The following is a 14409-nucleotide window of genomic DNA, read 5'->3' as shown; positions in this document are numbered from 1 at the left end:
CTGCTCCGCCATTCAATCATGGCTGAGAAGTTTCTCAACCCCATTCTCCCGCCTTCTCCCCGTAACCTTTGATCCCCTTACCAATCAAGAACCTATCTATCTCGGTCTTAAATACACTCAATGACCTGGCCTCCACAGCCTTCTGTGGCAATGAATTCCATAGATTCACCACTCTCTGGCTGAAGAAGTTTCTCCTCATCTCTGTTCCAAAAGATCTTCCCTTTACTCTGAGACTGTGCCCTCGGGTCCTAGTCTCTCCTACTAATGGAAACATCTTCCCCACGTCCACTCTATCCAGGCCTTTCAGTATTCTGTAAGTTTCAATCAGATCCCCCCTCATCCTTCTAAATTCCAGTGAGTATGGACCCAGAATCCTCAAACGTTCCTCATATGTTAAGCCTTTCATTCCTGGGATCGTTCTCGTGAACCTCCTCTGGACCCTCTCCAGGGCCAGAACATCCTTCCTGAGATATGGGACCCAAAATTGCTCACAATATTCTAAATATGGTCTGACCAGAACCTTATAAAGCCTCAGCAGCACATCCCTGCTTTTATATTCTAATCCTCTTGAAATAAATGCCAACATTGCATTTGCCTTCCTAGCTACCGACTCAACCTGCAAGTTAACCTTAAGAGAATCCTGGACTAGGACTCCCAAGTCCCTTTGCACTCCAGATTTCTGAATTCTCTCCCCATTTAGAAAATAGTCTATGTTTCTATTCTTCCTTCCAAAGTGCATGACCTCACACTTCCCCACGTATTCCATCTGCCACTTCTTTGCCCATTCCTTAACCTGTCCAAATCCTTCTGCAGCCTCCCCGCCTACTCAATACTACCTGTCCCTCCACCTATCTTTGTATCATCTGCAAACTTAGCCAGGATGCCCTCAGTTCCTTCTTCTAGATCATTAATGTATAAAGTGAAAAGTTGTGGTCCCAACACAGACCCCTGGGGAACTCCACTAGTCTCCTGTGCGGCACCTTGTCAAAGGCCTTCTGGAAGTCCAAGTAGATAACATCCATTGGCTCTCCTTTGTCTAACTTACTCGTTACCTCCTCAAAGAATTCTAACAGATTTGTCAGGCATGACCTCCCCTTGATGAAACCATGCTGACTTTGCCCTATTTTACCATGCACTTCCAAGTATTCTGAAATCTCATCCTTAATAATGGACTCGAAAATCTTACCAACGACTGATGTCAGGCTAATCGGCCTGTAGTTTCCCGTCTTTTGCCTCACTCCCTTCTTAAATAGGGGGGTTACATTAGCGATTTTCCAGTCCTCTGGGACCCTCCCTGACTCCAGTGATTCCTGAATGATCACCACTAATGCCTCCACTATCTCTTCAACTATCTCCTTCAGAACTCTGGGGTGTAATCCGTCTGGTCCAGTTTATCCACCTTCAGACCTTTCAGTTTTCCTAGCACCTTCTCCTTGGTAATGGCCACCATACTCACCTCTGCCCCCCGACTCTCTTGAACTTTGGGGATGTTACTTGTGTCTTCCACCGTGAAGACTGACGCAAAGTACCTATTCAGTTCCTCCGCCATTTCTTTGTTCCCCACTACTACTTCTCCAGCGTCATTTTCCAGCGGCCCAATGTCCACTTTTGCCTCTCTCTTACCCTTTATATATCTAAAAAAAACTCTTGCAATCTTCTTTTATATTATTAGCTAGTTTACCCTCATATTTAGTCTTCTCCCTCCTTATTTCTTTTTTAGTTGTCCTCTGTTGGTCTCTGCAGGCTTCTCAATCCCCTGGTTTCCCACTGCTCTTCGCCGCATTGTATGCTTTCTCTTTAGCTTTTATGCTGTCCCTGACTTCCCTTGTCAGCCATGGTTGCCTCGTCCTCCCTTTAGTATGCTGCTTCTTCCTAGGGATGAATTTTTGCTGTGTCTCCCAAATTACTCCCAGAAACTCCTGCCATTGTTGTTCCGCTGTCTTTCCTGCTAGGCTCATCTCCCAGTCAATTATGGCCAGCTCCTCCCTCATGCCTCTGTAGTTGCCTTTATTCAACTGTTATACCGTTACATCTGATTCCAGCTTTTTCCTCTCAAATTTCAGGGTAAATTCTATCATATTATGGTCACTTCCTCCTAAGGGTTCCTTCACCTTAAGCTCCCTTATCAAGTCTGCCTCATTACACATCACTAAATCTAGAATTGCCTGTTCCCTAGTGGGCTCCACCACAAGCTGCTCCAAAAAGCCATCTCGTAGACATTCCACAAATTCCTTTTCTTGGGATTCACTACCAATCTGATTTTCCCAGTCTACCTGCATATTGAAATCCCCCATGATCACTGTAACCTTGCCTTTCTTACATGCCTTTTCTATCTCCTGGTGTATCTTGTGGCCCACATCCTGACTACTGTTCAGAGGCCTGTACATAACTCCCATTATGGTTTTTTAACCTTTGCGGTTCCTCAACTCTACCCACACAGATTCTACATCATCTGACCCTACGTCATTTCTTGCTATCAATTTAATTCCATTTCTTACTAACAAAGCAACCCCACCCACTCTGCCAACCTGCCTATCTTTTCGATAGGATGCATATCCTTGGATATTTAGCTCTCAGTCCCGATCCCCTTGCAGCCATGTCTCCGTGATGCCCACCACATCATACCTGCCAATTTCAATCTGCGCCACAAGCTCATTTACCTTATTTCGTATACTGCGTGCATTCAGATACAACACCTTCAGTCCTGTATTTCCCGTCCCCTTTCTCACTGTCGTCCCTTTATCTGATGTGCTTGAAGTTTGGAAAGGGCCAGGAATCTAACACTGACCTATTTTGTGTTCTGGAGACTTTAATAGCCTCTCCTGGGCTCTCCTTTCTTTTCAGTTCTTTCATAATTTTCCATGAAGCTGAATCCACCCCCCCACATGCTAACCTGCTGCTTTATTTCCCATTAGTCATATTTCTTGGAGTTTTATCCTCCCCTCCCCCCCCAATTTCTAGTTTAAAGTCCTGTTCACCACCCTATTTACCCTTTTCGCTAGAAGATTGGTCCCAGATCAGTTCAGGTGGAGACCTTCCCAACGGTACAGATCCCTCCTGTTCCAATACTGATACCAGTGCCCCACGAAATGGAACCCCTCTTTCTCGCACCACTCCTTTAGCCACGTGTTTACTTTCCTTATTTTCGCGTCCCTATGCCAATTTGCACGTGGCCCGGGTAGTAATCCGGAGATTATAACCCTTGAGGACCTTTTGGTTTCATTACTTGAGAAGCAGTTCGAAGCAGTTCAGAGAAGGTTCACTCAACTGATTCCTGGGATGAAAGGGGTTTTTTATTCATTCAAGGGGTGTGGGCTTCACTGGCTAAGCCAGCATTTATTGCCCATCCCTAATTGCCCTTATCTAATGAGGAAAGGTTGGACAGGCTGGGCCTATATCCACTGAAGTTTAGAAGAATGAGAGGCAATCTTATTGAAACTTACAAGTTCCTGAGGGGAACTGACAGGTGGATGCTGAGAGAATGTTTCCCCTTTTGGGAGAAACTGGAACTACAGGGACACAGTTTAAAAATATGGGGTCTCCCATTTAGTACAAAGATGAGAACTTTTTTTTTCTGAGAGTCAATGGTTTGTGGAATTTTCTTCCCCAGAGAGGGGTAGAGGTAGAGTCACTGAATATTTTTAAGGTCGAGTTCGATTGATTCTTGATTGACAAGGGAGTTAAAGGGTATGGGGTAGGCAGGAAAGGAAAGTTGAGGCCACAACCAGATCAGCCATGAACTCATCAAATGGCAGAGCAGGCTGGAGGGCTGAATGGCCAACTCTTGCTTCTAATTCATATGTGTATGTTCATATGTGAATGCTCATATGGTCTCCACTTCAATCATTACCGCCAATAGTGAATCCCATAACCTCTCAACCATGTGCAAAAAGGTTTCTCCTGTTCTTTGTCCTAAATCCATCATTTTGAGTCTATGTCCCCTATAGACCCATGCATCACTGGAAATCATCTGCTTCTATATAGTCTGACCCATCCTTTCAACATTTTAAATATCTCTATTAAGTATTGCTGAAAAAAGACATGTTGTCGAAGCTTTTCATCTTGCACTCATCAGGACTTTGACAACATGTGTCTTTTTCCAGCTATACTCAAGTTCTGTTCTATTATGTCCAATCTCTATGAAATCATCCAACAATATCCATTGTTATGAAAACAGTCTGAAGTTTTAAGTCTGCTTATTATCTGGATTTCATCTTACCATGCAGTATCCTAGTGTATCTCACTGTACTGTCTCTAATGCCTCAAAGTTCTTCCTACATTGTGGAGCCCAGTATAGATATATATAGATTCACCTTTATATTATACATCTTGTCATAAATCCAGAATTTAGTTAGTTTCTTTTTAGGGTCTGAGGTGCTGCCTTTAAAACCCAAATCTCACTGTTCTTCCAGATCGACAAACATTCTTGTATGCACTTTTTAAAAATTCTTTCATGGGATGTGGGTAACACTGGCTCAGCCAGCATTTATTGCCCATCCCTAATTTCCCTCATTCAGAGGGCATTTAAAAGAGTGGTCTTCATATTTATTTACCAGATCTTATATTTCAAAATTATCTGCAAATTTGGACACAGCTTTTTCTACCCCTATATCCAAATCATTGGCTTTCAGTGCACAGATGCAACCCCAGAGAAAAGCCCTGAGAGACTCTGCTATCCACTTCTACTCACTGAGGAATTACCCTCAACTCCTAACTTCTGTTTCTCCCTCTTAAGCAGTTCTTAATCCAATTTCCTACCCTTACCCTAATTTCACAAGCCCTTAACCTCCATTAGAGGCCCATGTGGTACTCCGTCACGGCTTTTTGAAAGTCAACGGGCTAAAAATGTTTGTATAGCGCCACTTCAAAGCAGTGATACATGGACCACATTTATTCCCCAGGGTTAGGCAGACAACCCCTCAAACAGTATAAATTTAATCCTACTCCTCTTTAGCTCTGAAGAAGGGTCATATAGACTCGAAACGTTAACTGTTTCTCTCTCCACAGATGCTGTTAGACCTGAGTTTTTCCAGCATTTTCTGTTTTTGCCACAGGCTGCTACTTGTGTTTCTTTAATATCATCAATAAAGAAAGCCTTATAGGCCTTGTAGGTATTGGCCATGCTATCGGTCCCTGGGAAATGAGCTCTGAAGCTGCATTATGTGAATGAATTTCCAGACCTTAAATACCATTCTGCTATAATTCCCAATCCACTAAACTAGTCATCTCCTCAAAGAACTCAGATTTGTCAAACATAATCTTCCTTTCTGAAATCCATTTGGCTGCTTCTAAATATTATGCCTTCATCTATTTACTTAGTCATTTCATCTACAATTAAAGATTCCAAAATTCTCCCTACTACAGATGTTAAACCAACAGGCCTATACTTATAGCAAAGTCTTTTTTTTAAAAATGGTATTACATTGAACATCCTCCAGTCCTCTGGCATACATCAACTCTTCATTGAACCCTGAAATATAATTTCTAGGCCTTATCCAACTACTTCCCCAATTTGCCTAAGGATCTTTGGATGTTTCTGGTCAGGTGCTAGAATTTTGATTTCTTTCAGCCTAACATCTTTAACATTTTGCTCATGTTACCAATATCTTGAAATGGTTAAATCTCAATATCTTCTCTTTTGTAAAACTGTTAAGTATCCGTGCCAATTTCCATTTATCTTCAATTAACAAACTACTCCTCTCAGATCCTTCTTCACCCTTAACAATTCTCTGTTTGCTGATATATTTGTAGAATACTTTACTGTTTTTTCTCATATCTTTTTGAGAACATCTCCTCATGCTCACTCCTTGCTTTCCTCATCATTCCCATAACCTCTCATTTTTATCTTAACTAAAGGCATCATATGGCATCGTCTTTCATTTTAGTTTGATTCTAACCCAATTAACAAATAAAGTATGTTAATTAGGTGAGAAAAGAGAACCAGAGCAAAACAAACCAACCTAAAAAATTTTTTTTTTTCTTCAGGGGAGAGCACGAACACAGTCCCCCACTACCACAGATTTTGCAGTCCAGTATCCCACATTTGAGGGCCATCGCAGGTGTCAGCACACCTGAAGTGCAATGGACTAGCCTCATCCTGGAAGAACCATCTTCAAGATCATGGTCTCTCCCCTGGCTGAAGCCTCATTGTCATTATAACCTTAATAAGAAAAACCTGGATGCAAAAATGAATAGGTCAGTTCCCATAAATTTGCAATAACTAGTTATGTCCTTTTTTTGCTGTCGGGATGGAAACACACTGGTGGTCTAGAATTGAGATTATTAGCTCATAGCTCGTACTAGCTATGAGAGATAGCAATTGGGTAACTATATTACTGAACCTTAAGCATGTTGCTGACGAACCTGTGGCTTATTAATGAAATTTGACACCCATTCTCACTCCAACATTTCAGTTTTTGATCTCCTACTTTGCTACAATTGAGTTCAATACAAACGAAAGACAATTTTCTCCTGGGAACTCCATGGTCTTAATATTAACTTCATACTATTGTTCTCTGTAGTCAATTCTCTTATTCACATTACTGTATTCTCTTCAATATTGCAGCTATCTTATTTACTTTTTGACCATGTGACTAAGACAACCTTTGTTTATCAAAAACTTTTATCTTTTTCCAACTATTCTTGTTTATTTTCTTCCTCATTTTTGGCTAATTTTGCTTTTCTCCTCACATGAGAGCATTGACTTTATGCTGGGATATGCCTGAGTGTTTTTTTAGTGCCTTTTGCAAATGGTATTTTTCATTCATCAGCCTACACAGGGGACATCAGCAGCCTATTTAACTGAGTGAGGGAGAAGAGACACATTCACAGGTACACCTAATCCCATCCATGTGCACACGTTAAAAGCCTAGATTCACTAGATATAATCAACTGTAGGAATCTTGGCCTAATGGCCTCCCGCTGTGCTTTATTATCCTATGATTCTAAGAAATTGTCTTTCTCTATTCTTCTCATCAAAACTTGTCATGATTGTAAAATCTTTAATGAAATCTTTTCTTAGACCTCTCTGATGCACTGGAAAGTGTTCCAACATCTCAAGATTCTCCTCATAACCATCATTTCCAGTCATCCTGGATCACTTGCTATGTTTGCAATGCATATCTTTAATGTTCTTTCTATAGTGGGGTGCTTAAAATTACACACTGTTTTGCATAAATGCATTATTTCTTTACTCCTATGCTTTCATAAAGCACAAAATGTTATTCGCTGTTCTATGGCTTTATCTGCCTGCACTTTTACTTTCAATGAACAATGTTTTGAACCTCTTCATGCAAACCACCATTTTTAAAATTGTGTATTCCTATTCCTTATTGCTCATTCTGCTCACCTGCCTATGTCTTCCTTTAGTCTTTTAGTTCTCCTCACTGCTGCAAAACCTCATACCTATATGTCATCAGCAAATTTTAAATTGTGCTCCCTATGTCCAAATTCAAATTGATTTATTTGCCTCAAGGGCAAAAATGAATCCAGCACTGACTCATAGGGTAAAGCACATCTAACTCTTTTTCAAACTGAGCAGATATTTAACATAACTCTGCTGCTTGTCAATCACTTATGTTGCCTCTTACATGCCTAAATAGAATCTATGTTTTTACAATAACATGTCAAACCTACATTTCACATTCTCTTTAGGGTAAATGTACAAAATAAGATTTGCTGAAACGGTTTTAACAAACAAGAAAATGGCACAATGGATTTTATATTTGCAGCAAATAGGAATATTTGAGTTTCGTAAAATCCTTTTTCAAAATTATTAGCTTTAAAATTTTTTTTTAAACCAAAATCAGATACCTATATGTTAATTATCTTGTGTGGGACACATACTTGTATATTTATGAAGTTTAAAAGATTATTGGGCATTAACTTCCAGTGGAGTGGCAATCAAGTCAGATTGCCACTTCCTTACCTGGAAATCCAGCCACTCCTATCTCGCCCGACCTTCCAACTCAGGCCGGGTGAGATCAGCGTAGCACAGTGGGTTCGCATGGCCTTCTGTCCAGGGTTGCAGCATGGAGGTAAGGAGGACATGCTCCCTTTTTACAGTACCAACTGCTGTAAAGCAGGTGCAATTAAAGGTCCAGCTACTTTGAACAGCCAGGAAGAAGGTAAGTTTATGAGGTAAGTAGGCACGATTGAGGTGGGCGGGGGTGGAGTGGGTGTAGGATGGGTCAGGGGATGGGGTTGGGTGGCCAGTATTTGGGGGGGGGGTCAGGAGGAGAGTCAGAGGGGATGGGGAAGGCAATCAAAGAGGGTGGGGAGGGCAGTCAAGAGGTCCCCATGGGGGGAGTACTCATGGTGGGGAGGGATGGCGGGTAGTGGAGTGAGTTCCATGGCCTGCAGGGGTCGGTGTTGCTCAGTGCTATAGTTATCCAGAAGCTAGAAGTGGTCTTAATTCTTCCAACATTGTCTCGGTCACTATTACTGTAACACGTTCAGAACCATCAGAAGTTTGCAATTTAAATCACATTACCAGATAGTTCCCAGTGCAGGGCAATTGCCCATTGGAAGTCTGAACTTCTTGGGCAATTACCATGCAATCCTTACCTGAGAACTTCTGGGGAGCAGGGGGGCGGGGGTGCTGTGGAGTTTCCCCAGCACACTTTTGGGGTAATCCCCAGATACACTGCCCCAGAGCTCAGAAGTTACAGGCCATTTTATTTTAGAGCCATAGAAAAGTTACAGCACAGGAGGAGGCCATTCGGCCCATCTTGTCCATGCCAGCCCAAGGACACCCAGGTGCCCTTTCTAATACCACCTTCCCGCACCCGGCCCATAGCCCTGCAGCTTACAGCACTTAAGGTGCAGATCCAGGTACTTTTTAAAAGAGTTTAGAGTTTCTGCCTCTACCACCAACTTGGACAGCGAGTTTCAGACACCCACTACCCTCTGCGTAAAAAAGTTCTTCCTCATTTCCCCCCTACACCTTCTGCCACTTATCTTGAATCTATGTCCCCTGGTTCTAGAATTCTCCATCAAGGGAAACAATTTTATCCTGTCCACTCTATCTATTCCCCTCATAATTTTGTACACCTCAATCAAGTCACCTCTCAGTCTTCTTTGTTCAAAGGAAAATAACCCCAACCTATCCAATCTCTCCTCGTAGCTACACTTTTCTAACCCTGGCAACATTCTTGTAAACCTCCTCTGCACTCTCTCCAGAGCTATTACGTCCTTCCTGTAATGTGGTGACCAGAACTGCACACAATACTCCAGTTGTGGCCTCACCAGTGTTTTATACAATTCCAACATTATATCCTTACTTTTATATTCTATACCTCTGCCAATGAAGGAGAGCATTCCATATGCCTTCTTTACAACCTTGTCTACTTGAACTGCTGCCTTCAGGGACCTGTGTACTTGTACGTCAAGATCGCTCACTTCATCTACCCCTCTTAGTATATTCCCATTTATTTTGTAATCCCTGTAACTGTTTGACCTCCCTAAATGTATGACCTCACACTTCTCTATGTTAAAATCCATCTGCCATTTTACCGCCCACTCCACCAACCCATCTATATCGTTTTGGAGATTATGGCTATCCTCTACACTATCCACTACTCGGCCAATCTTCGTGTCATCTGCAAATTTCCCAATTGTGCCTCCCACGTTCATGTCCAAATCGTTAATATATAACACAAACAGCAAGGGTCCCAACACCGAGCCCTGTGGAACACCACTTGAGACAACTTTCCATTCGCAAGGGCATCCATCAACCATTACCCTTTGTTTCCTGTTACAAAGCCAACCTTTTATCCAGTTTGCCACATTACCCTGAATCCCATGGGCTTTTACTTTCCTGACCAATCTGCCATGTGGGACCTTGTCAAATGCCTTGCTAAAATCCATGTACACAACATCCACTGCACTACCTTCATCAACCCTTCTGTCACTTCCTCAAAGAATTCAATCAAATTTGTGAGGCAAGACCTTCCTTTAACAAATCCATGCTGACCATCCCTGACTAGTCCATGCCTTTCCATATGACAGTTAATCCTATCTCTCAGGATTGATTCTACTAATTTGCTCACCGCCGATGTAAGACTAACTGGCCTATAATTGTTTGGCATTTTCTTTGATCCATTTTTAAACAATGGGGCTATAGCTTTAACTTAGGATAAACGAAGGCAGGTTCAGGTGACCTGTTCTGCAGTCTGTCTGATAGTAAGCCGGCTGCATTTGCTGCCAACGTGGTGCATGCGCAGTTGTATTGTTTTACTTCATGATGTCATTGCAATGTCACAGTGAACAGTAAACGTAGCTACAAAATGCTTTTTCGTAGAAATGTGTTGGCAAAGCTTGTTTAGAAGATAATTTGACTAATCATATCTGCCACATCCCTGCGACACCTGAATTAAGGCAGCTTGATATTTTCGATTTAGTTTTAAATGACTTATGTCTAGCCGATCTCTGCAGAAAACATATTAAAGAGCACTCAGGTGGTTCTCACATTCGAATATCGTATCCTAACCCTCAGATCCTAAATTTCTCTTCAGGCGTTTTGCATTTTCAATTAAGGGCATACTAAGTTCAGTATCCAGAGGATAAGACAAATCCTGATCCTGTTTCTCTCTCAAAATTTTAATGATGAATTACACACAGCAAAAAAAGTTTTCATTCAGGCGCAGCGTAATTGGTTTTCTGTACATGCACGGACCTGGGTTGGTTTTCTGCGCATCGGCAGCCCTCTTGCGTTGGCAGGAGATGCTTGCCAGTAAGCCTTGGTGGTTTGATTGTTAGAGATCAAAGGAAGGTTTTAGAATGTTTCACTGAGAGGAAGGTGCAAGGTATTTACACTTGGAGACAATGGCAGTAGGCTCTGGGTTTGCAATAAGTAGACTCAGTTTCCCAATGTCCCAGAAAGGTGTTGTTGTTGGTATTGGGTTGTAAACAGATGTGTTAGAAAACAGTCCATTTACTTCTAAGATAAAAGGGAGTTGGGGATCAAGGATAGCTAATCAGCATTTCTACCTGGATGCAAGGTTAACATGTTTCATGTTGCCATGGAGTAGAGGGCAGAGGAAAACATTTTTGAGATCAGGCTTTCCTATGAATCAATGACATCTCAGGCACACAGCAGATCTGTGCAATGAGCTACGGCAGCCAGATGTTGGATGGAGACAGTCTCTATTCGAAGACAAATCCTGCTGCCAACTGAGAGACTGGTAAAGTGAACACATACATTTGATCAAATATATTAAAAATAACTTAAATGTGAAAATTGGTATATTTTCTCAATTCTGCTTAAAGACCTCCTAAGATGCTGACACCGATGTTGTCGTGTGAGCGCCAACACTTTAAAAACTGTAGCCAAACAAAAGGAAGTGTCTTTTTAAAAACTCAGCAAAGTGTGCAATCTTCAGTTATCTGTTGCTCATGGAATAAATACCATTCAGGACAACTCTGACATCTGCACCTCTTGATCTTCTATCAGAAAGCCTATTCTTTTCAACTGGCATCTGCTGTCAAAAAAGAAATCTGCATCCCCATTTTACTTGTTAGCTAACAGAGAAGGTAGTACTTCAATAGTTGCATGGAAACGTGAAAGAAAATATGCTAAAACCTCAAGAGATGTGTGTCACTGGGATACTACCGGGAAACCTCTCATAATTCACCTTTGTCATTTACCAACTTGAAATTCAAACCTTTGTCTCGAGCTCTGCACATTGAGAACAGAATTGTAAGATCGAAGTAACTACATGTTGAGGGTAAACAAGTTTTTTTGGGTTAAGCAATGATTTATATTTCCTGTCCCTAGGATTAGATTGCTTGCTTGAAAGTAGACCAAAACCAAGAATTTGGACTGTGCTTAAAGAGTCTCAATGGAATCTGAAGATAATCCCAGCTCTAATGTTAGTTTTGTAGCAGTTAAATTAAGTAGAATTGACATGGAATAATTATATAGAAATTACAAGAAAACATTCCATTCAATCAAACCAATTTGCTTTGGTGTTCATTACCCACAAGCAGTAGCCTTAGACCCACGTGACCCCTCTTGCCTATACATTCCTTTGTCGATTTTCCTTTAACCTATCTAATTGTTTCTTAAACGCTGACATAGGGATGGATATTAACTTGATCGGGGAAAGAGAACAGGTGGGGCCAGCCCACTCACCCCTTATCCCATCTCTTAAAACTGAAAGTAGGCAGCTTAAGGTTGGGATTCAGGTATTTAATATTCCACCTAAACTAAACCCGCCTGTTTGGGGGGTTAAAATTCCTCCCATAGTCTGCTTCAATTGTTAACCCTAGTAGTGTATTTAACAGCCTCACAACCGTGCTGTGTTTAAAAAAACTTTTGCTCTCAGTTCTGAATCTCTTACACTTAATCTCATGTCTATGCTCCATTGTTTTAGACTCTTAACCTCTTGAAATGGTCCTTGTCCCATCCTTTCATAATTGGAAACACCTCTTTCAAGTCACCCTGCAGTTCTAACAGAAACAGCCTTGGTTTTTTCAAGTATTCTAAAACAAAATCTAGACCAGCTCAGATTTTTCCATTATATATCTCCTGGGGAAAGGAGTACTGTTCTACATTTTATCCATGCTTGAATAACTTCACAAACATAAGACATAATACAGTTAAGGAGGCTGTTAAAAAGGCATATGGGATCCTTGGCTTTACAAAAATATGTGTAGAGTACAAAAGGAAGGAGGTTATTCTAAACTTTTATAAAACACTGATTAGGCTTCGGCTGGGTGTTGTGTCTAATTCAGAACGCTATACTTTAGGAAAGATGTCAATACCTTAGAGAGGGTGCAAAGGGGATTTACTCGAATGGTGGCAGAATGAGGGGCATCAGGTACATGGAGAGACAAGAGAAACTGGTCTCAGCGCAGAGAAGGTTGAGGAAGGATTTGATGTAGATGTTCAAAATCATGAGGGGTTTTTCTATAGTAAATAAGGAGGAACTGTTTGCAGTGGCAGAAGGGCCAGTAACCAGAGGACACAGATTTACAATAATCAGCAAAAGAACCAGCAATGACATGGGGAAAGTTTTTTTTACACAGTGAATTATGTTGATCTGGAATGCACTAAAAGGGTGGTGGAATCAGAGTCAACAATAGCTTTCTAAAAGGGAATTAGGTAAACATTTGGGAGTGGAAAAATTCAGTGCTATGAGGAAAGGGCAAGGGAGTGGGACTAAGTGAATGGCTCCTTCAAAGAATCGGCACAGGCATGATGGGTCAAATAGTCTCCTTCTGTACCATATCATTCTATTATTCCATGATGTCTTTTCGGCATATTCTTGAAAACACATTCATCTCTTACATTTTATTGACACGAGTTAATGAGAATTAGTAAGTATTTTATTTTATGTTCCAATAAATTGGTAACAAACCAAGTTTCTTTTAAACTTTCAGTTTTAGGCTTGGATTAGTTCTTGCCACATGATATTTCCCCAATTCTAAAACCGCAGACTGTATATTTATTGAAATGGAAATGGCCTCTAGCAGGTGGGCCTACCAACACTTTGCATAGTGACAGTCATGCCCAGCATCTCTCTGCATTTGCTGGGATATAAAGAAAGTAAAGAAAGCAAAGAAACAGTTGGAAGGTTTGGGCACCACAGGCATAATAAAAATCTTGTATTAAACCAGAAAGCCAAATTGTACAGCTTTCACTAATGCTCTTAATGCTGGGTGGCCAGCACCAAAGCAATCTCTTATTCTCTTTACAACTGCCACATCAGGGTAGCTTTGAAAAGAAAGTGAAGGATTACCAAAAAAAAGGCAAAATTTTGCAAGATTACAAAAAAAATGAAAGATAAATAGTTGCCTGGTAGTGCAGAACTTGAATGTTGCTGAAAAAAGAGACACACACTGTTAAAGCTTTTTGTCTTGCATTCATCAGGACAGATGCAAGAACATCATGTTTCAAAGGGAACAACAATTAAATTGCATGAGAAAAGGGCGCTGATTGGTTGATAAGTGGACTCTGATTTGTTGAGGTACTGCCATGGAGAATGCACCAGGGAACAGTTATCCCCCAAGCTATTGTTTATTTGAAAAAGGCACAATGGCTGGACATAATCTTACAGAGGACAGGGTTCTGTGTATGAATATATGTAGCTTCTAGCAAGTGTAAGTGAGCCATATTGCAAGCTGAACTGATAATCTTAAATTAGTTGTTAGTGTAATTCTGAGCACACTCAGGATTATTCAGTAAGTGTTGGTCAATCACAAAATCACATCTAATGTTGGACATTATTTTCTGAGTTTTGCAAGCACAGCTGATTGAGTAGTCAGTACTCTGCCTGTTGCGAACAGTCAAAGGGACATGTTGTTTGATATGATTCACCAGACTTTGGGATGTATAGTCGACATACCAACATCACACCAGCACAAATTTATATATCACATTACTCATTTGTGTGGTAGGCAGAACGC

General features: G+C 41.1%; 1 protein-coding gene and 1 non-coding gene across 3 annotated transcripts in view; both read right to left on the bottom strand.

Annotated features, from left to right (window-relative positions):
• Nucleotides 1-14409, bottom strand: part of mipepa (mitochondrial intermediate peptidase a) — a 172719-nt gene that overhangs the window by 110155 nt on the left and 48155 nt on the right. The window lies entirely within an intron of this gene.
• On the bottom strand, nucleotides 5983-6145 carry LOC144683123 (U1 spliceosomal RNA). Its single transcript, XR_013577174.1, has one exon. It is a non-coding gene; the product is annotated as a U1 spliceosomal RNA (small nuclear RNA).

Source organism: Cetorhinus maximus, chromosome 7 (genome assembly GCF_964194155.1).
Source record: "Cetorhinus maximus chromosome 7, sCetMax3.hap1.1, whole genome shotgun sequence".
Lineage (NCBI taxonomy): Eukaryota > Metazoa > Chordata > Chondrichthyes > Lamniformes > Cetorhinidae > Cetorhinus > Cetorhinus maximus.
This window is presented reverse-complemented; position numbering and strand designations above follow the sequence as displayed.